Source organism: Agelaius tricolor, unplaced genomic scaffold (assembly GCF_023055355.1).
Source record: "Agelaius tricolor isolate 1412-34295 unplaced genomic scaffold, bAgeTri1.0.p SCAF_9, whole genome shotgun sequence".
Taxonomy (NCBI): Eukaryota; Metazoa; Chordata; class Aves; order Passeriformes; family Icteridae; genus Agelaius; species Agelaius tricolor.
The window spans coordinates 37,981,182-38,007,398 of record NW_027269269.1 but is presented as its reverse complement, the minus strand read 5'-3'; the positions used below and the strand labels follow the sequence as shown (position 1 = coordinate 38,007,398).

Below are 26,217 nucleotides of genomic sequence, written 5' to 3'. Positions count from 1 at the left end.
AGTTCAAAGTTATGTCAAATATCAAATGGATGTTTCATTTTGAAAATTTTCTTTAACTAGAAAGGACACAGGACCTGAAATACCAGTTTTCACCCTGCTATAAGTTTAAATCAGAAAATAATACATGGCTGGGATTCAGTCCCAGGTATCATATAAAAACGGTCCTGAATTTTTACCTATATCAGTTTATGGATAATTCTGTTTTCACAAATCCTGAAAAGGCAAAGCTACATATTTTCCTGGTTGTAATTATTTGCTGATTTGAGTGACCTGAGATATTTAAGTGGTCAGATAAGAGTAGTTAACTCAGACTATGGGTGGAAAAGGTATTCACACATGGGCATGTTATCAACAGGCAGTTGCATCACAGTTTTTAATCAACCTATGTGTATAGTACCCCTAGGAATTCACTGTTTGACCTTACCTGAAGCTGGACTGGTTTCTGCATGAATGTTTTTGCAGACTTTATGGTTTACATTGTACAATATAATATCAGTAGTAGAATCTGCTTTCTCAACTGCAGCAGCTTATCAATCACTCTTCCTCTCCAGAAGTGAGTTTTCTTAGTTGCAGTTTATTGCAGTACTACAGGGGTGCAATGCCCAAAGCCAAAATCAGAAAAAAATGTATGACTTATCTGTAAAGAGCTTTAATTTTTTACAGCAACCACAAACCCATCCTAGTCTCTTGTGTCCTCTGCTCCAGAACCTAATTCCCCTAATTCCAAAGAGGGCCTCATGAGAGAGAGATGGGGTCTGAGAGAGTTGAAGGATTTATTCCGTCATAGACATAGGAATATTCTGTATTCCTCTCCTGTTATACTCTAGAGAGGAATGCATGCATTTCATTGCCAAGCAATATTTTCAGAGGGGTTCTTTGGCTGCACACCTGTCTGAGTGCACACACACCCTGCAGCATCTACAGAGGAGCTCAGGATGAATCAGACACCCGAGCAAGAGAAGTCATTGCTGGCAAGCAACTCCTCAATATTCAAAGTAAATGGGGGCTTGGTCACATCACATTCAGTCAAAAGGTACTGACTTTTTGGGAGGAGTTGCCAAAATAAGGAAAGGAAATACTTTGTTATATACAAAGTTGCAAAGTGTGATTTTTCTCCTGCAGGAAAAAAAAATGGTTTTCAGAATGAAAATCAGAAATAGAGGTTACAACAAAACAGCACTATGGTAGGGAGCCTTTTTTGATGAAAATGCTATTTATTGTGATATGCTTGGTTTATAAACACTTCAAGATTAGGATTTACATTGTGACTGAAAATGCATACAAATACTGTATCCATTTTCTTTCTCATTATTAGGTATTTGTAGTATGTTGCCAAATCCTTTGAGAGCAAAGCAGTCCTTAGGCTTATTTATTTAGATTGGTGATGTATCTCAGGCTCTTCATTAGGCATCCAGATGTACAGCCATGTCCTGAGCAGGAAGGATTGCTGATACCTTTGAAGACAGAAATGGAGGAGAAAATTGAAGTAGACACTACTCATGTCAAAAACAAATTTTTGCCATGTAGATAAGGAGGCAATTTATTAGGAGATCCTCCCCATATATAGGAGAAGCCACTTGGCTAGTTATTTGAAACTTGTGCAAGTTGTCAGTAGACACCAGCAGAAGGTAATGATCTGAGGCAGACAGTGACATATTGACAAATGTTTTAGTTCATCTTAATGTTATATGTTGCTGTTTAGATCATCTCTAAAGACATTGATAAAATATTTTAAAGGAAATTTACTGCACTAATTCTTTGTTTACATAATAGAACCCAATATCTGTTGTAGGTGGCTTTGATTTTAAAGCTCCCATACTCAACAAAGCTCTGCAGACTTGCTCACATTGGATGGTTCTTACAATTTCAGTGAGAAGGCTGATTGTACAGATTAATACAGGTGTAAGAATTTGCATGATTAAGGCCTAGAGACATTATACAGCCCAACTCCTCTCCCAGAGCATGGAAATAAAAGGTTCATCATACTGTGTGAAGACAAGGTTTCTGCATGCTCTGTGCACAGCATTGCATTCAATCAGGTATATAGCATTCAAATTATTCTAGGATATTGGCATTCCTTGTGGAGGTTTATTTCTCTTGAACTAGGAATAAAATTCTTTATTGTGCGGGTGGAAAGGCACTGAAACACACTGTCCAGAGAAGCTGGGGATGCCCCATCCCTGGAGGTGTTCAAGGCCAGCTTGGATGGGGCTCTGAGCAGCCTGGTCTAGAGGAAGGCATCCCTGCTCATGGCAGGGGAGCTGGAATGAGATGAGCTTTCTGATTCCAGGAATTCACCATCCCATGACTATGATTAATCCTCTGAGGAAAGAACTAGATTCTGCTTACAGAACTTAGCAGCATTTTAACTAAGGGGACTGTTGCCTACATGTTGCATTCTGCTTTTTTCCTGCTAGATAAAAGCTATCCAGAAACACATTCCACAAATCTGGTTGCTTGGTTTCATGCTCTGTGAGCATTGGTTACCATAGTGTTTTAGAAAAATACTTTTTCAGGAAGCAGAAGCATGATCAAACATAGTCCACTGGAGTTGTAGTGAATGAATGAGCCAACTGTTAACAAATTGAAAGCAATGCATTTATAGATTTAATGATTAGTAAACTTTAATTTCCTGCTACAATCAGAAAAGTGTAAAAAAGATGGTGGCATGTCAGTAAGTCCAGAAGTATTCCTCTAGGCACCCAGCAGCTGCCAACCCTTTGAATATATCGCCTTATGATTGTCCTGTGACTGCTGTAAACTGACTCTCTCCAGCACCCAAGTCTTTCTGGAAGGCAAACCAGACAGTTACCTCCACCCAAACTGCAGATTTTTCTGTAGATACCTATCTCTGAGCCACTGGAACAAGCCCTGCCTCCCAGCTTTTAAGCCAGGATATACGTGGTAGTGATCAAAAAGTGTTATATTCATATTGGATTCCTCTTATCCAAATTTTACTTTACATGTTTTTGTTGTAATGAAAAAATGCAAATTCTTGACTTTGATCCCAAAGACCTAGGTACTGTGCAAGTTTAACATAAAAAGCCTTTAATGTTCTCAAGTTCATGCCGTCTTTGTAAGCTAATGGTTCAGAATTGCAGACAGAAGTTGAAAGGCAACTGAGGACTCTTGTCACAATTTGAAACAAGCAGTAAAGGTCTTCTACTTATTACTAGGAAAGAAAAAAAGCATCATTTAGGTACATGATGCTTGTTGGTCCTCTGAAATCTCCTTTGTGTTGGTCATTCATCCTGTACTGAAAATTTCAAACCAATCAGTAAGCTACTGTGCTGTCTGGTTCTGGTTAATGGTTCAACATGTTTCAGGTTCTTAGATAATCATTCTGTGCTTATTTATGTGTCACCCTTTGCTGTTGAGTGTGAACTAGAAAAATCTCTTAAAGTCAGATGTGTTTCCAGCTACACTATGGTAATCTTGGCTGTGATTACGCTCCTGTCTCTCCACCACGAAGAAAATTTGGATATTAACATGAAATTCACAGTGTGTGAATGTATCTGGGGAAGAAGAAATACGTAATATCATAAAATCCAATGGGCTGTGCTCAAGCTACAAGCTACATGAATTCATGTATCATTATGGAATTTGAATTCTTTCACTGATGTACACATAATGTTTGATATTTATGTAGTTATTCAAGATTTTCTGAGTAAATCTTTTTACCTGATTGGCCAAATCAAAACCTGAGGGCAATAATTCCTTTAGCTTTAGGAAAAAAAATAATTAGAAATGTTTTGTTGAATACAGAACTTTATTCTACATTTATAGAGATGGATAACCAAGTAACCAAGGATCTGGTAGCTAAGATACTCAACAGATTGCATGATAGTTGATCCCAGTGCTGATTTGAGTGTCTTGTATGGGAAGATGTGAAAACTCTTGTGGAAGGAAGTCTGCTTGTACGCAGGAATATTACTGAAATGTGTGAGGCAAAAGCTAAAGAAATGCCCTGGTATGACTGCACAATGTGAATTTCACAGAGATAGTGTGGAGCTGTCATTTGATAAAAAGATAAAAGATTCTCCTATGAGGAAAGGCTGAGAGAACTGAGCTTGCTCAGCCTGGAAAAGAGAGGGCTCTGGGGTAACTTAATTGTGGCCTTTCAGCACCTGAAGGAAACATTCAAGAAAGATGGACAGAAACTATTTATAAAGACCTGGAGCAACAGGGCAAGGGGGAATGGCTTCAAACTGACAGAGAGTAGGTTTAGATTAGATATTAGGAAGAAATTCTTCCCTCTGAGGGTGAACAGTTGTCCAGAGAAGCTGTGGATGCCCCATCTCTGGGAGTGTTCAAGGCCAGGCTGGATGGAGCAACCTGGTCTAGTGGAAGGTGGCCATAAAAGGGATTTGGAACGAGATGATCTTCAAGGTCCCTTCCAACCCAAACCATTCTGTGATTCTGTGATTTTGAGTTATATTGCACTAAATTTTCCCCAAAGTTAGTATAATTAGTATATCTTTACTCAGAACATGAGTTTTCCATTATTCCTGTGAATTATCCCTTCCAAAGAGCACAATAACTTCTCTATGATGACACGCACCAGCCATAGTGTGCCTTTATATATGTTAGATTTTGTCAGAAAGAGACAGTTTATTGAAAACATCATTCAAACATCAGTTCATTGAAACATCATTCCCTATTGGAAAATGGGATTTTAAAAGACACTGCCTATATTTTTTCAACAACCAAAGTTAATTTTTGTATTTCAAATAACTTTTCAGCCTGTAAACTATATTTAGTGTATAAATAGTTCCCCCTCTACCAGTCAATAACCTGTAAATTATACATGTATAGTGGAAGTAGGAGTTAAGATCCAGAGTCCTCTCTTCCCTGCCTTTGATCACTCATAGCCTGCTCAATCTTACAAGAAGGCTCTGTGCCTTTGATCTCCTCTGCCTCTATCTCTGTTGTTCAGGTTAGCTGGGGATGTTGATTTTGAAGTGTAGGTTTTCCTCACAAAATTAAGTCAGTTCAAACTAGAAAATAACTGCAAATGTAGCTGTTTGTACTAAAACCACTGAAGAAGTCAAAATCTGGAATGAATATTTAAAACATTTCAATGTACAAAGTGTTAATTTCTTCAATATAAAAGTAATTTAAGATCTAGATTTGAGGGATTGTGCTGTTTGGGGTGAGAATATTTTACAGAATCAAGAATTTGCAGTAGAGAAATCAAATAATGCTATATTTAAAACTGTTCTAACCATTTTTACTTCAAAACTCCTTGATACTTTGGTCTGCTGAATCAAAAACACACCTTGCATTGGACTATAGTGCACATGTTCTTTCTTTTCAACTAAGAGTTATGACCTGAGCAGTTTTTTTCAGGCTAATAGAACTCAACCTGCTGGGAATGTAACCCAGCAAAGTGTATGCACAGGTCCCATATTTTTTATGTAATTAAAATAAAAAAATGTGTGGGATAATTTTGGACATATGTACATATGCATCTACCAGGAAAACATTATGATGTTTTGGAAAGTACTGTCCAGAACTGTAGGAATAAAAGGACCTAGGGATGCATGTCATTTCCTTCTTGAAGTAATTATGTTTCAAAAATTTGAATTTTCTCTTTTTGCCAATGAACTCTGCCATACTGAGGTGTAAGACTGTGTCATTTATAGCAGTCAGGGGATAGGTGACACATAGCTTGTGTTCTACTTTTGGTTCAAGGCAGCTAAGCAAAATGATCCTCTTAGATAACATTTTATAAGATTTTAAGGTATGAGCAGCCAGCATTCATTCATTTTCATATAGGAAAAGTATGAAGTAAAAAAAAAAAAAAAACAACTTTTTATCAGTGACAGATAAATCAATGGTCCAAAGAAGGCCCCCTCTGACATCTTTTATATTACAGTCTGCATTCAGGTCAAGAATGAGTCCTAAGGAAAATAAGTGGCCTTGGGGGACCCTTGCTACATAACTGGGCAGAAGGGAGCAAGAAGTCATTTGGGCTTTCTGCTGAGTTCTATCTGTGCAGTTCCAGGCCCCTGAGGATTTTTCCTTCTGAAGCTTGGGAGAGGATTGTTGTTGTGATGGGGTTCTTTGCACACGTGCATGAGCTCAGAGTAGCATTGCTGGCATTTTTGAAGGGCATCATTGGGATGGGAGCTATACTGGGACAGGTTTAGGCACTAGGCATGCTCCTAAATCAGGGAAAAAGTTCCTGGCTTCCATTCTGGCTATACTTGTCCTTGTTTTGAAGAGATGTTTGGAAAAGACAGATAGTGCTTTTTTTATCACAAGTAGAAGGCATGTAAGGAGGATTTGCTGTTTACCCTCTTTGTTAGCTGACATTCTGTGTGCACTGTCTTCCTACTCTAATGACCAGGAACTATACCAAGTCATCTTCAGATTTCAATTTTCAAAGGTAATGGTCAAGTTGGTGTAAACTGTGGGGGTGTTATTTAGAAATTATCTAATTCAAGGGAGTACTTATGATTCAGTGCAGCGTACGTATCACTGAGCAGTGTCAGGTATTCAGTGCTCAGTACAGTAATGTTGTTTCTGAAAACAAGTTAATCTTTGGCTCCTTTGCCTCTAAATCTGGTAAAAACATTTAACTGCCATGCTACCCAGGAATTCTGAGGAGTGATGTGCTGAAAGCTTTTAAATTCAGGGAGGAAAAAATAGATGGTTCAGATTTTTTCATCTACTGAATGGTGATGATAATGCTCAGTCATATTTGCACTTAGACCCAGAAGAGACAAACAAGGTAAAGAGAATGTGTTTTTCTATATCTAAGACTGGATATATGTGAGGGGATTGGATGTTTTATCTCTTGCTGTGAATTTACTTAATGTTTCTGGAGTGACAGAAGTGAAATAAATCGGAGCTGGAACAAGTATGTTGAAGGAAATGTCTGTGGCAAAGATCTTCCTAGCATCAGGTTTGGTTTGATAGAACACCATGGCATTCCTACCTGTCTGAGCCACTGTGTTGGTGCTTGTGGAGAAAGGGACATATCTCCTTGGGCCTGAATTATCACCTGTAAAAAACTAAAAGTTTTTCTAAGGGATGGTGAGTAGTGATAGAGCCTGGCTTTTGCTTGGGCCTCGCTATGAACTTGTCTCCAAACCAGCTCTCCATGCTGTTTGTTCTACCATAACTGTGCTTCCCTGGGAAGAAGAGAAGGGTGTCTCCTGTTTGCTCCTGGTACTTTCTTTATACCATGCAAGAGTTACTGGAAAAGGCTCATCTGAATTTTCAGTAGTGGTTTAATTTCATTTTATTTGTACCCTTTTTTATTTATGAATATCTGCACACTTAAGGGAAAAGCTAATCTTAAAAAATCCATGAGCAAGTCTTTTATTGCCTGAACAAGAGTAGTGGTTGTGCATTATTCAGTTTTCTATTGCTATGTGTTTCTAAAGATTGTTTTAATCCAGTAGCAAAGCAGAAAGAAGGTTGTGAAGAGCTGGTACCCAGCCATACAGCCAAAGGCCAAAAGTTAAATAAGTTTCAAACAACACAGTGAAAAGTTTAGAGGAGAAGGAATTTAAAACAAAATTTTTCATGGAAATTTCAGGAAGGGGAAAATTACACTTAAATTTAAAAGGAATGACATCTCTGGCTCTTACCACAGAGCATCTTGCTTAAGTCTCTTAATTCGGTGCTGTTAACCTTAAGGCAGAAAAAACCAGAAGGCATAGTGCCATTTGGAGATAAAATTAAAGTAGCTAGCAGATGATAAATTTTAATTTGCATGCATTTTACAAATAATTTTTGTCACCTCTGTACACTAGGGCCTTTGAGAATGTGATCTGCAGAGCAAGACCATTTAGTTCTAAAGTGTTATGCTGTGCAATATAGTATGTTAAAGTTAATCAGAAATGTGCAATATCCCCGCCACTTGCATGTCCTCTTCACTTTGTGCATTTTCAATTTTTATCTTGTAGTTTTAAAGTTTTAAACTTGCTAGTTTTGTTTTCATGTTGAAGAACAGCCATGTAAAGAGCAGAGATTCCCTTTGTATCTGCTTTCACACCAGCATGGCTGTTGCATTTCTTTCCCATTCTCTGTCAGATTTTCTGTCATATCTTGTGTGGGTTGCCATGCTCGGGGAAGACTCTGCTTTTTTCCTTTCCTATTGTTTAGCCTTTTAACCTGAGAATTTTGGGATGATGGTTGTTCTGTGGGAACTGAATACAGTGCAACTATATTTGTCAGTGAGCAGAAACCCTCGGCACAGCCCAGGTTTCCCATCCTCCTTGCATTCCTCTTGCTGCCTCCTGGGCAGAGGAAGGATCAGTGCCCTGTTCTCCCATGGAGGTGTTGTTTCTGTGCAGCTTCCCTCCACCTGGCCTCCCTGCCTCCTCCAGCTGTGCATGAACAGGGCCAGGCACTCCCACAGACACAAGTTCTTGGTTCCCTTTGTGCTGCCCGTGAATTAGTTCATAGGCAAAGAACTCTGAGGTTCATCTACATCTCTAATTGTTGTCAGGCACATATGCAAGTGATATTTTAACAGCTTTTTAAAATCCTTCTTGAGTATTGGTGAAGTTGGTACTCATTATTGAGGGTTAGCCACATGTTGAAGTGTTTTTCCACACATGGAAAATAAAAAAAAGACTGTAGGATGCTGTGCCTGTCACCCCTCAAAAACTGGTGCTCAGATTTGCCCAGTTCAGACTGTCTATTATTTGGAATTATTGGCAAATATCCTTCTGAGATCTGAAAGTCAGACGGTTCTCTTGTCCTTTTCACGTATCACCACTAAATAATAGTAGCAAATTTGAGCAGGATATTAATTCATTGTTGTTTATCTGGAGGTTTCTACTCAATTCTACTGAAACCCTTATTTTTCATTATGGTTCAAAATACATCTGGGTATATGGGTGGTTCTGTTGGAGATGTATTACAGCCTAAACATTTTTATGGTTAATGGTAAAATGTAAGGTGGGATGAACTGAACTTGACTCCCAGGTGCCCTATTTGAAAAAAAAAAGTAAAAATTTGGTTCGAATTTTGCTCAAATCAATAAGAAAACTACTAAAGTGATAGAAATTGCATCTCAAGTTTCAGTTTCTACCTAACTCAATTAAAGACCTTTGGCTGAATTTTCTGAGTCTGGAAAAAATTAATTAACTTCTAAATAATCTCAAAGATGTGTTATTAAATCTCAAAGACCTTTATGGAAAAATCCCCTCTTGCATCGTTCTTGTGGCTGAGGGGTAATGACACACAGAGCTTGTTTGTGGTTCTTGGAGGTCACTGTGGGCCCTGTGGTCCAAGCCATGGGTCTTGGGGCAAGTAGCTGGAGTGATAAGCAGCAGTTCCACTTACCTCCTGGTGGCACCTGTTCAGACATCTTTAGTTCACAGGGAAAAGGAAGTCTGGATTCAAAGCCATGCACATGACATTGCAGTCTGGAAGACCATTTGAGAGAGCTTACACCATGTCACTGCATCAGTGGGCTGGGTATCTGGGTGGTTCCAGCTGCTGGCCCTTGAAAACCACCAAAGCTGGAAAAGAGGCAAACTAAGCCATGAACTGATTTTCTGGAGCCATAGCAAGCTTCTCTTCTGACTGACAGCTCCCACCTTGACCAGAGTGAGGCTGGCCCCACAAGCGCTGGCTCAGCAGACAGGGCAGGGTCACTTCCATCCCCTGATGCTGTACCCAGCGCCTCCTCCCAGCCCTTTGCCCCTGCTGGGCTGGAGTGGTTGTACCTTCTCCTTATCCTCTGGGTCCCACCAGCAATGCCACCACCATCTATAGAGTCTGCTCCAACTGTTCTCCCCCTCCAGTCATACTTGACTTCCCAGAAACTCGGATCCCAGCCTCCAGGATGTGCCAGGGGCAAGGCAGGGTGTGACCTGTGCTGCCAGGCTGCCATGTGCACTGTCCTAGTCCCAGCTGGATGACAGCCTCAGGACCTCACTCTCAGGGCTGCACCACCATCATAACAATCTCCCTCCACTTCAAAGCCCCCTTTCTCACACTTCCTTCCTTTGGTAATGAACCTTCAATTTCCTCCAGGTAAATAAAGTGGAACTGGAAAGAACTGTAAAACAAAACATAAAAGTAGCCGAGCTGGAGAGTTATAGCCTGCAGTGTCTCTGGGAATGGGTTTTCCTGTCCTCACACTGCAGTTTCTAGCCTGTTGTCTCCTAGTTTGTTTGCCTTTTCTTCCCAGATTTTAGCTATAAGATCTCTAGCATGCAACCTTCACAGGAGCATTTGGAGACATGCTAATAGGTAGGGAGACTCCTCCCATAGCTCCATTTTTATTAATGGGAGGATCAGAGAAATTGCCACGTTTTTAACATTGCTTTTTGCAGTAGCTATTAAAGTTCATGGTGTAGAAACAGTAAACTCATTTGTTGACAGCACAAAGCTCTGAGGTCAATTCTTCTGTATGAGGTTTTCAGGTGCTGGGAGAGCATGTGTTTGTTGCTCAGTAGGTTATGTGGTATTTTCATTTGGAAGTGACATTTTCCGTGACATTTTACTTTAGAACAATAGCTGGGCAAAATCGAAATTTCAGGTCTGTAGCAGAAGAGTAATGTCTATTACTTAGTCTATTTAGTAACTTGCATCATTTATAAATTCTGCCTGATTGCATCTCTTTTCACAAAATCCAGTTTAAATGCGTTTTGAAGAAGGGAGGGTGCTGACTGGTTTCAAATGTGCTGGTTTGCAAACTTGCAGACCAGCTGTCCTACTCACTGGTGAAGATAAGAGGGCTCAGATGAAGAGTTTTGTGTGGCTGGAAACACAAGCAATTTTCTCAGGAGACTGCTTTGAGGGAGATTGCAGCCCCACTGTTACTGGTGGGTATTGCCGCATGCATGTATAATTTGTGTTAGATAAAATCAGGAAGTAATAAAGACAGGTAAAAAGGAGAGATGAGAGATCTGCTGTGTTGGGTTTTTTCCTTTCCTTTTCTTATTTTTCTTAGGGAGAAAAAAATGTCCAGGGGATGCCACATTAATCTGGGGAGAAGCGAGTGCTGCTTTAAATCAGAAAACTTGTGTTATACCAAGTGCTTTATTTTGGGAACCATTTCAGTATGTTATGAAGGAAAGTTGCAGACTAGGCATGTTTACTAGACCTTTAATTGCTACATTTAGGAGAAAGGCGCTTTTTTTTTTTTTTTCTTCTACCCTTCCCCCTCCCCTTTTTAGCGACAAGAAGCCAGAGTTTGCTGTGCAAATGAAGCAGGCTTTGCAAGAATCAGATTCACTTTGGACGACTCTTCACATTCCTCGTCATCATTACATTAGGCAGCACAATTCCATCTCTGGTTGTTGGGCAGAAAAAGTGGGCAGCCTGCCAGGTAGACGTTTCCATGGCTCCCAACCCCCAAAGGTGATGCGTTTTTCAGCTAATTCAATGAAGAGTGGGCTGAACTTTGGGTATAAACTAGACAATAGCTGCCTTCGCAGTATCAGCAGAATGGTTTATGGGAATGCACTCCACATTTGGCAGAGCATCATGTGACCTTACGGCTGAGATTTTGTGATGGTGCCAACGGAGACTTGGAAAGCGGTGCCCGTTCTGACTTTTTTCCTCTTTTCTTACATGGCTCAGAAAATGGTGGATCTTAATACTTGACTTTAGCCAGACTCAGCAAGCAATTGAGCTTTGAAGCACAACTTTGCCTTTATTCTGGCTTTTTTGGCACACCACCAGGAGGCTGTCCCTTTCACGCCTGATAAATTCTGCTTCTTATCTCCAGATAGAAAAAAGAAAGAAAGAAAATATAAGCAGAATAATTATACTTCATAACTGCATTTTAGAACTGCACGTTTTCTTTTTTTATTGGTGACGTGTAGTTTAGAACAGCCCTCCTGAGTGTCTGAAGGATAAAAGTTGTTATTTTTTTTTATTTTTCTGGGTTTTCTTTTCTTTTTGTTGTTTTTTTTTTTTTTTCCTCCTTCCTCCTGTTTAATGAACAGGCGTTTGAACTGGGCAAACGGGGCGACAGCATTGAACATGAGATCATTGCAGCCTAGTGTAGCAAACTGGCACCCTGCCTTTTCACCCCTTTGCTCCGGCACATTTGTGCAAGCCCCATTTATAAAACCGGCGCAGGGGCGAGGTGAATTTTCTGGTCTCTCCCCACCTCTTGTCCTGGGCAGGCAGTTGCGGCAAGGATTGGTGCAGCTTTTGCGCAGTGCTTTGTGCCTGGAATTCCGAGAAGAGCGAGAGAGAGAGAAGACAGGCATCCTGGTCTTCTTCCGAGAAAGAACAGGAGCCCTAAGAAGAAGAAACAAATCTGAGTTTGTCCTACATACAAGAGTAGAGAAAAAAAAAAAAGTGACTCTCCTGCTTCCAAAAAAAAAAATCTGGCATGTTTCACTACAGAGGCATCAGGACGTGTTAGAGCTTCTTAAAACAGTGTAACAAAATGAGCATAGGAGATTGTTTCTTTAAGTACAAAAAAAAAAAAAAAGAAAAAAGAAATATGGAACTAATTTTTTGTTTGTTTGCATGGTTTTTTCACTATTGCTCACATAGCAGTATTTGGCACTGGGTGAACACGTACCTTTCATATCAGGTATAGCTTCTGTTTCTTTTTTTCCTCTTTTTCTTTTTTTTAAGCCGTTTTAAACGTGTTGTTCTGCAACTGAGTTCTTGTGTATTAATTTTAACGTAGTCTTCTCTTCACACTTTTTTAAACTAACTTTTTGGGGGTGTGTTTGATCTAATGCTGCTAAAGATAGAAAGTAAACAAAAAAATCGAGGCTCTCTAGAAATAAGTGGTTAGGCACATTTTGTCTTAGCTAAGCACTGGAGTTATGCAAAGACATTAATGTTACATTTACTCAGTCTACGCTTTGGTTATCTCTAAGAAAGTTGTGGGTATTTAGATCTGGTTGCTAAGGAAATTAAATTCTTTTTTTACAGTGTGACTCATGCTTTCAGTTTCTAAAGAGGAGAAGTGAAAAAAAAATCATGTTAAGCTGCAGGAAAGGATCGCTCTTGTAGCCTGTATATTAAAGTTGTAACTGAGTTAATTCAAATCTGAGTTTCTTACAGTTTATATCTAAATCTCTAACAAAGAAATCAGTGTGATAAGCACTGGAATAAAAGGCACATTATTGGGACATTCATGAAGCACGCCTGGTTTGCAGCCAGTAGCAGTAACTATTTTAAGATATTTGGAAAAGCAGCACTTGTCCAGGAATAGCTGAAAACAGTATTTAAGATACCCATTCAGGATGTTTGTGATAAGTGCATGTACAGTTAAAGTAAGTTTTGAGCAGATGACGCTTTAGTAGAGCCTTTTACTTAAGGCATTTGTCTGTCTGTTGTAACATATTCCTAAGCAATTAGAAGAGTATGTAACAAAATTCATTCTGACTGACAGATTTTGAAAATCTCGGCCAAATCGGTGTTTTACATAGTTTAGATTTTTTTTTTAATATTATCTTAGTCTTTTTAATTTATGTTAAAAATACAGATGTTCTTAGCTAGAAATTACTTTGAAATTACAGCATCTCTTCCATCAGAAACTCTTACATTTGTTAGGTTTTTTTCCAAAATGTTCATGATATTTGCATCTATAATAAAAGGCTTTATAAATATTCCTTTATGAAATAGAACTGTTTTAACATGTTCTTCACTTTTTATACATTACTGAGTAGAGAGTAATTTCTAAGATTATAGATTATATGATTATGATTATATGCTAGTTTTGCTACTTTATATTTTTGTTGTTCTGCAATGAATTCTGGGAAATTGCTGAATGGAGACCTTATATATATATGACACATACATCTCCATATACCCATTTTGGACCAGAAAGTGTTTCTTAGGTTTATGGTGATACTGCCCTCCCCAATACTTTGTTGGAATAGTTTTGTTTGTCATTGATACCTAAGCCTGTTGAGAAACCAAGGCTTGCATTAGCTTAAAATAACTTTTCAAATTTCTCTATCTGGTCAGACAATCCCCCAATCCCCCCACCAATAAGTTTTTGCAATTGTTTCGTAATTTGAGCCACTTAGTTTATGCCCGTATTTTTCTGAAGTTCCGTACCTAATTACCTCATTGTGTTCACTGCTTGATAAAAAGTACTCCCTTTTGTTAAGTTTGCTCCTTCTCTTCTGAAATTCCTAATAGAAATTAAGTATTTGCAGGTTAAAAAAAAAGGCTGGAAATTAATAAAAGAAAGAGTCCCTTTTCCAAAGCATGCATGTTCACAGCATGTCTTCCCATGGCCCTGAGGAGGGGCGTCAGCACTGTCGGGTTTATCTTAAAAGCATAATTACTAATTTTGTGTCTATTTCATGTTCAGAAAACACTTGACATAAAACAGATATTTCAAAATCTTTCTCTCACTGTTTTTGTTGGGTTTTTTTTTAATTTTAGTGAAAGAAAAATTAAAATGAAAAAGGAAAATGAAGAAGTTAATGATACCAGATTTCAGCGAAGGTAATACAATGATCTTAAATAACTTTTTTCTTTTTTTTTTTTTGGTTATAGAGTAAAGCTATTGGCAAGAACCTGAAACAGTTTAAAAAAATATTTCCTTAAGACAGCCTACAAATATAATTTCAGAGATGTGTATTAAACTTTTGCTCTCATTATTTGCTGTTGAGAATGTTGCAGATTGTGTAGCTGTAACTGTATAAAGATGTAGCTGTAGCTTTATACTGCACGTTTAAATGAAGCTTAAGAATTAACTGAAAAATCAAAACATAATTTGTTCTTTGATTAGGCCTAGCAGATATATAAGATATCTAATATATAAGACATGTATTTACTAATATACTCATATTACTAATATATTTATAGTACATATATCTACTTTCTACTGTGTAACTATAATGCAGTGACCAATTATTTTTCAAATGTGAAATATATCTTCTATTCACAAAAATAAAAAAGAAAGAAAATTGGAAAAGTAATTTTATAGCACTTATTACAATCATTCAGTAAGTTGTATATGCAGTCTGCATACTTATTTCTGATACTAGGATAACTATTCTAGTTGGAGGGCTTGTCTCTACATATTCTCTACAGCATCAGCAGAATGCAGTTATAAAAATATCATTCCTTCTGAATGCTGAAGTGTTGCATAGAAACTGAAAGCAGGTTTAAAAGAGACTTTTCTAGAAAATAAACTAAAGTTATTTTAAAATGCAAGAGGGTATGAACATGCAAGATTTAATTCACTAATTTAAAAAAGAAAAGAGAAGGAAACGGTAATTCACTAATGCTCAGCTGTCATTACTGAACCAGAAATACATGTTGAAGTCTGAAAATATACCTTTATATGGTGCCTGGTTTTAAAATTATACCTGAGTCTCATGGCTGAATTTTACAAATGCCTTTGTATTCCTATTGTTGCAAGTTATTCTGATGTGCCAGGTGCAGTATTTATCAATGTTTTCGGTTAGAGTATGAAAGTTATAAAACTGTGTCTCTGTGTCACCCTTCTGAATTACTGGGTTTTGCCCCAGAGAAGTTGTTTTCAGTCTGTTGTTTAGGGTACCCTACATTCAGTGTGGGATAATTTTTAGAGGGTTGCTTGCCGGTCACAAGAAGGATGAATTTGTTGCAGGTGTTAACCCTGAAGTTTTGCAAGATTGCATTTCCACTTGCATTCTCATTACTAGGGAATTGCATTGATGGGAGGGTCAGTGAATAAAATATACAAATTAACTTCTTTGCTTTGCTTAGTGGCTGTTATCCAATCCACAAGTTATTGTCAAGCAGTACTTTAGTTGTGGTGTAATGTGAAGAAATAGCTATGCAGTTTTCACAATATTGTATGGGAGTAGCACTCCACTATGCCTTGTTGCATCTCAGATTTGATGGGGTGAATTGTATTTTGAGTTGTAGTACATTATATGAGCTCAGACATGAAGGAAAACCCGTACTGTTCACTTCTATGACATGTCCAGTTTTTGATTCCAGTTGAGCACACCATAGTCAGATGCAAGTTGGGAGCTGAGAGTTCATCAGTAAGGGAAACAGTGCACAAAAGGACATTAGTTCCAGCTGAAGACAAAACAATCTCTTGCCGTTAAACTGTTAAAAAAAAAAAATCCTTCCATTTTCAAATAGAAACTAGTCACAAATCTTTGGCTTGTTTGTTGCCTCCACCATTTATGCAGTTGAGCTTGGAGGAGCCTTCTTTGCAATAGATGGTAATGTTTTCACTCCTGAGTACCCGTTCTCGCATCGCATGGTATGTTTGTTTGTTTGTTTGAAGTCTCCTGCAGTCCCTGTAAGAGGAAAGCCCTAACCAGCCATGCCAATTGGCATAAACCCGTAGATCCGATCTTGTGTTGAAACGCACTGCACAAGCTCGCTTCTATGGGTCTGTGTCAGTGTGGTGATCTGGCAAAACTTCACGCAGCACCCACTGCAGTGGTGTTTGACAACAAGCCCAAATGAGTGTACAGAACCATGTGCTGATTCTGGAATTCTTCTCTTGTCCATTGCCTTCCAACCTGATTAAGGGATTTGTTCTTTTATAGTTTGCTTTAAGCATCTGTGGCTTGATATCTTATTAAAATTTAGAAAGAGGTGTGAGGGAACTGTAGGGTTTCCAGTGAGGGAGTGTAGTATATACAATTTCCTGGCTTTATTAAATATGCCATTCCATGGTATTGCACTCAAAAACAAAGAAGGCATTTATATTTTATTCTTATTTTAAAGTAATACCAAATACTTATTTATTTCCAAAGATGTTCTGGGTTTTCATCCCTATCAAATATGTATGTATATATATACGCACACAGCACACGTATATATCTTTATACATATGTAAACAAGATAGAACAAAAGTTCTACTTCTGCAGTAGAAAAATCTATCTAAGAATATGCCTTGTGGTCTGAAAAGTGGGAAATAACTGCAGTGGAAAGCCTCCCCCCATGGGAAATATGTAGGCCAGTGGCTGCTGTCACATTTCAAAGAAAGGCTGAAGAAATGAAGAAGACTTTATGGTCACCGTCGGAAGCTGTGTGCATCCGGGTTGAGGTAGTAGGTTGTATGGTTTAGAGTTACACCCTGGGAGTTAACTGTACAACCTTCTAGCTTTCCTTGGAGCACACTTGAGCCATCGAGGAATTCATCACCACTTTAATCTGATCAGGGAAAGTATGCAAAAAGGTATTGTTTCATGGCTGTACATAATGATCACTCTGAGGCTTTATTGATGTTGAAATAGTCCTGATGACTTGATTATTTCATTTAAATCCTGTTATGAACAATGCTGACACATCGCCTTAATGGACTGTGACTATGTACCGCAGGCACTTAAGGAAAGAATGATGATTATTTTAATTCCATTAACAGGAAAGGTTTAAAAGTTATTTTGGTTTATAATCTCAGGAAAATACCAAGTATTTAATGCTTTTTTCATTCTTCAGGGAATAGCTTATCCTATACATTTGATTTTTGTTGCTGGCATTATATAGGTCTATATATTTTTTAAAAAGGAAAAGAACATTTTCTTTTGTCCTTAAGATGCTCTCCAGAAAATATTGCATGCTGCTGCTTGGATAGCAGTGGCAATGTCACAAGTTGATGCTAGTCTTCCCTGGATTTATGATATTATTTCTTTGTGCCTGAAGAACTCAGTGTTATGAGCACAGATCCAAATGACCTGCAGACCCACCTGTGTTCCCACCTTCTTGTGACTCAGTGACTCAGCCCAGCCCCACTCTGGGGTCTCAGCACCTATGTCCTTACACAGCACATCAGAACAAATGTCAGGCCAGGGTCAGACCTGACCCAAAATGCCCTTATCTGTTTCAGTCCTTGATTCATCTTTCTAGCTCAGCAGGACTTGGAGAAGTCACACTCCCTGTGCAAATGGTCCCCAAAACACTGGAAACTGCCCCCAGTACCAGGTCTCAGCACTGGGTGCCTCCACCCATGTGGGATGGGTGCCATAGACAAAATTATCCCTCCTCAATCCTGGTGTTCTAGCTGCATGCCTTATGCATGCTTTTTTTTTTTTTTTTTCTTGTTGTTGATTTGTTGTTTTGCTGGGTTTTTTGTCCTTTTTTGTTTTTTTTAAGGAAATACCAGAATGAACCAAGAAAAAAAAAAATCCCAATCTGACTCTGAAGACAAAATTGGGCTTGTGGAGGTTTAAGCCCCAATTTCCGTGACCCCATTTCATTCTGGTTTGCAGCCTTCCTCATCCTGCCTGGAAAAACAAATGTCCCTTAATATGTACCTCCCATGAGCAGGTATCCTGACAGAAAGAGACAAAAAGATTGAGTGTTTCCACTCCTAGAAACAGCTATGAAGAAGGAGAGAAAAGAGCTGTGCCTGTATATTCACCATGATTTTTTAAGTGAGGGCTACTTCTGGAGCTGACCTCAAACATGAGGTCTCCCCAGTGAGATGGAACACACATTATTGCCAAAATCAGAGCATCTGGACCAGACAGTGATGCTCATTCCATAATAGCTGGGAAAAAGTGATACTGTCTTTTTCCACATACTTTTCCATAAAAAGTGAAAAGGAGTATTATTTTCAAGAACAATTTGTCATTAAAGACAGCAATAGTGATAATTTTGCTGGAAAGTGACTTAGTTTTGTTTATGTGCTCTGCAAAAGAGCAGAGCACAACACTCCTGTGGGGTTGTGGTCAGGGACAGATCAGACTCTTATGGGATGAGGAGAGGGTGAAATGTGACTGTTCCACATAGGGGTGAGGGGTCTGTTCCTGGAGCTGCCAGGATACCATTAAACAGTTCTCTTTTCAGGCTGTTTGGAAGCCCTGAATTTCTGACTTTACTTTTATTGTAGGTGAACATAACAAGATGTTTGATATTGCCAATGTTTAGTTGTTTTGTGTTTTGCATCAGCAAGGACAGTTAAGAACGTTTATTTTAAGTGGATTTGAAGGTGGCTTGTATTTTGATTGTGTTTTCTTCCCATGTCTGTGTATTAAAAAAAATCATTTGCTCACAGGTCCCTAAGTTTGTCTCCTACCAGCTTAAGGTTTACCTGAACCCTTTTCTAGATAAGGAATAACAGGAGGAGATGAAAATGGATTTAGTTTATCTTTTTAACAGCACTTATTTGTAGTGATTAATTTTTGTGATAGGAAATTGATGAAGAGGATCTGCATGACAGGTGGATCCAGACTGAATTTTAAGCCTGTCTTGAAGTGTATGGGACAGAGGAGAGATGAGGTTGAGTGAATCAGAATTGCTCCAAGCTGATGGAAAATGCTTAAGGAAGCAATGGCTAAATGGGAGGATAGAGGGGAGACCTCCATCAACCAGTGAAGCCTAACAGGGACCACTCACAATCTGAGTAAAAACTGCAATATCCTCTGTGGATTCAAAAAGACTCTGGTCACCATTACATTTTCTTTTGTTATTTTAATTTTTTTTTTCTTTTGTAGTTTAAGTTCACTGGGAAGAAACATTGTAATTGCTGGTTTCTGCCAACAGAGCAACAGGTGTTCAATCCTTTTGTATTAATTCTTCAATTAGTTGCAAAATAAGGGGAATTGTTTATACTAAGCTGAACTGAATAGAAATGACTGATGCAGAAAATGTGGGAATGTTTCATCTGTCCTTCAAAGGCATGATAAATTTGTAATTCTATCAGGCCTAGTTGCAGGTTGCTATGCAAATTTTCATGGCAGCATCACCAGCTTTAATGAATATACATTTTCTCTATTTCTTTCTGTTCTTTAATTTGGGTTTTTTACCCTGCAATATGCAATACATTATTTTGGCAAGAGTTATCAAGTTACGAGCAAAAAATGAATGAGACTGTGAGGTAATTTTGAAGCGGATTAAGGTAGAGAATGAAAAAACAAAGGGGGGGTAAAGCTCTATTAAGAACAGCTGGATTGAGTTAGGTCTTCTGTGATTTCATTTTAAAGTCATAAAACATATTGTCTGTTTTAAGTAAAGTCTGACATATTTTACCTTTGCAGTGCAGTTGGAGTATAAGTGTGCCTCGTAGACTCAGCATTACACTGATGTGATGCTTCTGTAGGAAATAAATGCACTTTGTGGCATGGCTAAATGGGGATGGGTTCCAACCTAGGGCCCATTTGAGAGTGTTTATTCCTGTAAGTAAGAGAGAACATTGTCATTCTTGTGCCTTTACTTTGCTTCTTGCATTTGGAAAAAAATTTCCATTAAGATATTCAGGGAAAATCTGGAGATCCAATGGATCTGCAACTCCCAGTTATTCCTTTGGCAGATATGTCCTCAGTGTTTCACAAGCTTTGTCCCAAAGAAAAGCTGCAAAGACACTGACTCACCCAGCACCCTTTTGCTTGCCACAATTCCCTTGGTAAAGATTAAGTCTGATCCATGGTGAGCCCTGGTTCCCAACAAAAAAAAAATCCACTGCAATGGCAGGTCCTGCCTGTCTTAAGAGCTAAGTAATTTCAGAGAGCTGGGGAGAATTTGTATTTCCTTCTGCAGCCCACAGTGTCTTTCTCCAGAGGCACATCCAAAGAAAACAGAGAGAAATTTCTGAGTTAACAACCATGACTTGGAAGCACTGACAGAACTTGGGTGTTTTGGGTGCAGCCATTTTGACACCTTTCTCTATACCAAAGGTGATGTTAATCCAGTTTAGAAGAAGAGGTAAAGTAAGTTATTACTAGTTTTGTGCTGTTGAAATAGCACACAGTAGTCAAAAATATATGAGCAGATTTCTGGGTTTGTTACTTTACTCAGCAAAAGAAAATGTGGAGTTTCACTTGGTCTCATCCTTTGTTTAACTTCCTTGTCTTCAAAACAGTTGAAGTTCTTTAGAGATTTTTAGGTAAAGAATGTGTTAAAATACTTAAAAGCAACTCCAAAAAAGGCTTTCCTCAAAAATCTGTCCCTTAAATATGACAAACAGCATTTAATAGTCTCCAAAACTCGTCTATTGAAACTCTTCAGCAAGAGACCTGGGAGAAGTCACTTAACTGATAAAGTTGGAATAGAAGTGCACTTAAAGTTTTTCAGATCTTTTGGATGTGGTTCCATATGACATTAATTTATCTATTGAGAGCAGCTTCTGATATTGTAATAAAACAAGCATTAAATACATATGGCAGGCCCTGTTTAAATGTGGGCATTGCCTTTATAGCACAGTTAAAAACAAGTTTGAAAAGCTAATGCTTTTGTATTAAACAGTACAGAAGAATGAAATTGTTTCAGCTTTGGCCTTCACATAGTAAAAATATTTACATCAGAGTGATATTTTTGGTGGAGTTAAATTTTGCATAAGGCTTCTGGATATTTCAGTTGTAATTCATTGTAATATATATCATGTATATAAAAATTTCAGGCTAATTTTTTTTTGAGATTTTTTCCCCTTCACCTCTTCTTTCATGCCACTTCTACAAACAGTAAGAGTAAGCCTCACATTGGTGAAGTCTTCTCAAGAATGCTTGCAAAATCTGAGTAAAAACTCAAAAATCATTCCTCTTTTTTTGTTTTCTAGAATGACATCCTCATGTTCAGGAATTCCTGTCCCCTTACCCCTTCTTTTACAAATATGATTGGCATGGTATTTGATCTTACAGCAAAATAGGCATGTATCCCTTTACTCTTATGGGCTTTGTTGCACCTCCTTTTGAATGGAAAGATGTCCCCCATAAACACCTGTACTTGGAGGTTTTCTGGATAAGGTGGTTTTCTGGCTTTAGTAAGGCTGGCACTGATATGCACCAACCGTTGCACCAAGAGCCTCATTGAAAAGACATAAATACAGAGCAGCAGATTAATCCTTTTTCTAAGAGTCACAACAGCCTTGTCTACAGCTTTGCTTTCATGGCTGGGGGAAAAGAGAGTAGTGTATTTTCTTGTATTTTCATGTGCATGCGGTTAACATACATATATTATGCTCATGTTGTCTTTATCTGAATGTTATGAGTCACCTCAACTAAATTTTATGTCCATGGTTGAGAATGATTTACCTGGGTTAATCGGCAGTTTATCTGGGAAATACAACTCCCTTCCTTTCACTTTTGGTCTCCAGACACTTTTTTCACTGGTTGTTTTCTGATTCTTCATTTACGACATCATGATAACACTGGCAATGGATGTAGAACCCATTGCAGATATATTGGCAACAGGGATGGATTGGGAATGCCCTGATGGCTGGAGAGAAAGGGATTCCTGTCATGTGTATAAGGTTAGCAGAAACCAAAGTTTACTCAAAACATCTCCATGAGTCTGTCATGACTCTTCAGCTTGGGAAGAAGGATAAAGATGTTGTAGGTGTGCCTTGAGACTCTGGGGTTGAATTTGCTCAAACTCTGTGTGATTCTCGTTTTTCAAAGCCCCTGGACAACAAAAGTAGTCCAAAGTAGTAGTAGTAGTCACTTTTCCCTGACAAAAACTCAGCCTTGTTGTTACTGCAATATCAAAGCAGATTTGCATGTCTGAGAAAAGATGACTGTCAGTCACACATACCTTTATGTATATTTGCTGTCGGGGATTTTTGCTTTGCACTACACTGAAATGAGCAAAAGAACACCATCCTAAAATTCTCATCTCAGCCATTGCAATTAGTTTGCTGAGACAAATTTCTTCATTTCCCATGTTACGAAGGGACCATCAGATGGGAACTTGACCATGATAACTTCACAGTCACTTGAAAGAACTTCACTTTAGACTATGGATAGCATTTGGAGCATGCTAAATTCATGTAAATGGCTGGTTTCCTGGAAAGTTACCCAAGAAAGATGTTCTGTCTGGACCAGGAAGTAGATTCCATGGTAGATGAAGATATGGCTTGAAAGTCCCTTCAGTATTCAAACGTCCTGGGGTGAGAATCATTGTCTGCTATTTTATATCACAGCTTGTCCAGGAAATCTTGCACTTTCAGAAAGTATTTCCATCTTCACCTTTTCAAAAGGCCTAAGTGCACTTAGTTTGAATGATTTAAGGGGATTTATTCCATAAGTTTTTTGAACCTGCAGATTTGTCTGTGTCAGCTGAGCCTTTTATTGGAAGGAGAGTTATTTGGGGGTAGAACTGTTAATAAAGTAGGATTGATGCTATTGAGCAAAGTTGTTTGAGAGCTGCTGCTGAGGCTGACATCCCTGTGGGAGGACATTTTGTGAGCTGAGGCACAGGGAGCAGTGGATCAATGTAGCTGTTCATCTCTATGCTAAATAATGTTCTTTTGTCCAAATGTTAGCTTTTGATCCTTAGGCTAGATCTTTCCAACAGTATATATTTTACCATATTCATTTCTAATTTCTTCAGCTCTACTGCCCAAATATATATATATTTCCACGTTGTGTATTGTAAACAACTAAGCTCAGACCACCTAAATCATGTATTGCACTTGTGTCTCATCACTGGATAGGAAGGCAGTGTCTGAAAATTCCCAGCCTCAGCTGTTCACGGCCCACACACACTTGGAGATGAGACTGCAGGCTTGAGTCCATCTGAGGTACCACAGCTGGCAGTTTGGCTGCTGCCCTAGGGAGGTTTTTGCTTGAGAAATAATTTTTTCTTTAGACAGCATTTACTCAGGATGTGACTTGTGAAGTACATGATTCCTGTAGTGATAAAGCTATTTTTGTGAGTGATTATTAAATATTGCAAAGCCTATTGCTCTTCTTAAATGTTCATCATCTGATACAGAAAGAATTTAGAGGTATTGTTATCATTATTTTGGTTTTGAATTATAGCTGTAACAGAAGGGCCAAAATGTAAATTTTAGTGGTGAGTCTAAGAACCTAACTCACACTTAGTGTAACATTTTGAAGCAATCCTGCTTTTTTTCCCAAAGTATCTTAGGCATTTAGCAGCCAGCATCCTCTTGACTTACAGCATCTGGGCAAGTTCTAAAAGAAAAACCTCAGGTGCAAAGGCATTTTTACAGCTTTTTGACCCAATGACAGGATGTTAAATCTATAAAGAGGTTGGAGCTGCCTCTAGGTTGTGCTTCTGTGTGTCAGACACTTAAACATGGAGCACCAATGCACTCTTAGCCTCTGTTATGAGATAATAGCCCCTTAATTCCTCTCCCCTGGCTGCTGTAAAGAAAGGCTGGTGTAAAGAAAGGCACATAAACAATGCAGCCAGAGAAAACAGGCACAGCTTGCACACCTGATACTCCTCTTGGTGCTGCTGCCAGCCATGCAGTTGCTCCAAGGGGACACAGGACTCCTTTCCTCCCCTTTCCCAGTGCCGTGGGAGGAGTTGTCTGCTGTGGGAGACAGTGCTGGCCCCAGCCTCCTGCTTTTAGGGCAATGCTGTCAGGGAATGCTGCCAGGCACTCCTGCCTCCATCCTTAGCAGCAGCAGGCACCGTCCTACCAGGGGCACCAGGGAGCCTCATGCTCTGTTAGGGCAGGGGTGGCTCTTACTGGAAGGGGCTGCAATCACCACCCTGCCAAGGACAGGGACGTGCAGTGCCATGCCCAAAAGGAAGGAATTGAGCATAGCATTGAGTCAGTTTGGAGTTTTTTTGGCTAAAAAAGTCCAAGTGTTGGTCTGTGGCAGTAAACACGCAGCCTGCCTAATGAATGTGCTATTTATTAGCAGTGTTAGCTGCTGGAAATACCAAAGAGGATAAGGGCTGTGATTCAAGGCCACGGGGCTGGGCCCACACAGCTCCCTAAGGCAGGAGCCAAGGATGTGGGAATCCTCTCCAAGGCAGGTGACCCTGGCAGTCCGGAGAGAGAGCCAGGCTGTGCTCATCTCCAGGCAGGAGGAGGTTTGTGCTAAGGATCCTTCTCATACGTGAGGAGCGGCTGTTATTTGTTATTGTGTAATTTGATTTGACTCTAATTTAATGACAGTTCTTAGCAGGCAACATGGTTTGCAAGGCTGATTTCAATTTTTATTGATTGGGCCTTTAATTTACTTGGACTTGCACTCGGAAGCTTCATCGGAGATTTAATGAAAGTCTGCAAAACCAGCTTGGTAAGGAATTTTTTGATGGAACTTGAACTCAAATGCTTCACTAACAAGTCATTCAGGTGCAGTGTGAAAATATTTTAAGACAGAAAATTCTTAGTTAAACTTCACTTTTTAAATAGCAGATTGGCATAATCCATTATTTAAAACTGACCTTTCTTGTGGATTTTTTTCCCCCAAATTCTCACACTCAATATCTATTCAAAGGTAAATTAAAGGTTTCATTTATAGAATTTTGCACAATGGGCTTTTAAACGGGACATCTTGGAGATTATAATTGCAAAACTTTCACAGAAAATAAGTAACCTGTAACTTCTGGAAATCTATTATTTTATTCATTAGTAATAAATTTTCCAAATGCAGAAAAAAATTGTGTAAAAGCATCTGCAATAGTCTCCTACTTATTTTCATGGTGCAGGTATTTTTTAAAGTAAAGATTGAAAAGCTTACCAAGAGATTATATGATTTTGAAATCTATCAGTAATTTTATAAAGGCAAGCTTTCTTTCTTTTTAATATTTATAAATTAATATTCATAAATTTTACAAATGAATGCTTCAAACAGAGAGGAGCTAGGAAGAGGTCAATTAATGATAATGTTTTTTACCTTTTCTGAAACCAAACCTTTGCCCTTGAACCAATGAATGAAAAAAGCAGCAAGAGAACAGAGTGTATCTGTATGGGAAGAAGGAAGGAATAGGGAGGATGAATTATTATGTGATAAGAAGTGTAAGAGGATGTAAGAGAAGGAAAGAGATTGAAGCTGCACATAAGAATAAGAGAGAGGCTACAAGGAATGGAGCTGCAGTCACTGCTCTTTTGCACTTAGAGGAGCTGTGGGAATGTAGGCACAGGAGTTCAGGAAAGTGGGAGAAAAAAGGGAACTTGAAAGATATAGGGAAAGGACATGAGGAGGTTGTAGCTTCACATTGTTGTCCTTCACAGACATTGGTGCGTCTTGGTAACTGTGAAGTACTGAAAGAAGGAAGATTTACAGGCAAACTTCATATTTGTAAATAAACAGATTATGCCCTCCTGAGAATAAGTTTTTGTATTTCCTGGTCAATTCCCATTTATTTTACAAGTAGAAAACCCCATTATAATATATAAATTTGTAGGGCAGCAAATATGAAAAGTAGTATCTGAGGATGCTACACATTTCAAACATATTGAAACCATCCCACTATTATCCCCCACTACTGAGAATTAGGAAAGCAAAAATATAAATCTAAAGATAAACTGGAAATCCAGAGGAAAGTCACACAGATAGCCATAACTCTGACTAATGCAGGCAATATAGTAATGGTGCTGGTTAGTTCAGTTTAGTCTAAGACAACAAACACCAAATGTGATTATATTATGGCCATATTATA

At 38.7% G+C, this 26,217-nt stretch overlaps 1 long non-coding RNA gene across 3 annotated transcripts in view; it reads right to left on the bottom strand.

Annotated features, from left to right (window-relative positions):
• Window positions 1-862: 862 nt before the first annotated feature.
• Window positions 863-26,217, bottom strand: part of LOC139593060 (uncharacterized) — a 44,693-nt gene continuing 19,338 nt past the window's right edge. The window contains exons 4-7 of one of the 3 annotated variants that reach the window (XR_011680193.1): window positions 19,888-20,031; window positions 12,092-12,225; window positions 9,307-9,485; window positions 863-1,454 (exon numbers count right to left, since the gene is read on the bottom strand). This is a non-coding gene — a long non-coding RNA (uncharacterized lncRNA). Of the gene's footprint in view, window positions 1,455-9,306; window positions 9,486-11,575; window positions 12,226-19,887; window positions 20,032-26,217 lie in introns of those variants that run through there. The other 2 variants (XR_011680191.1, XR_011680192.1) reach the window with 2 other exon arrangements.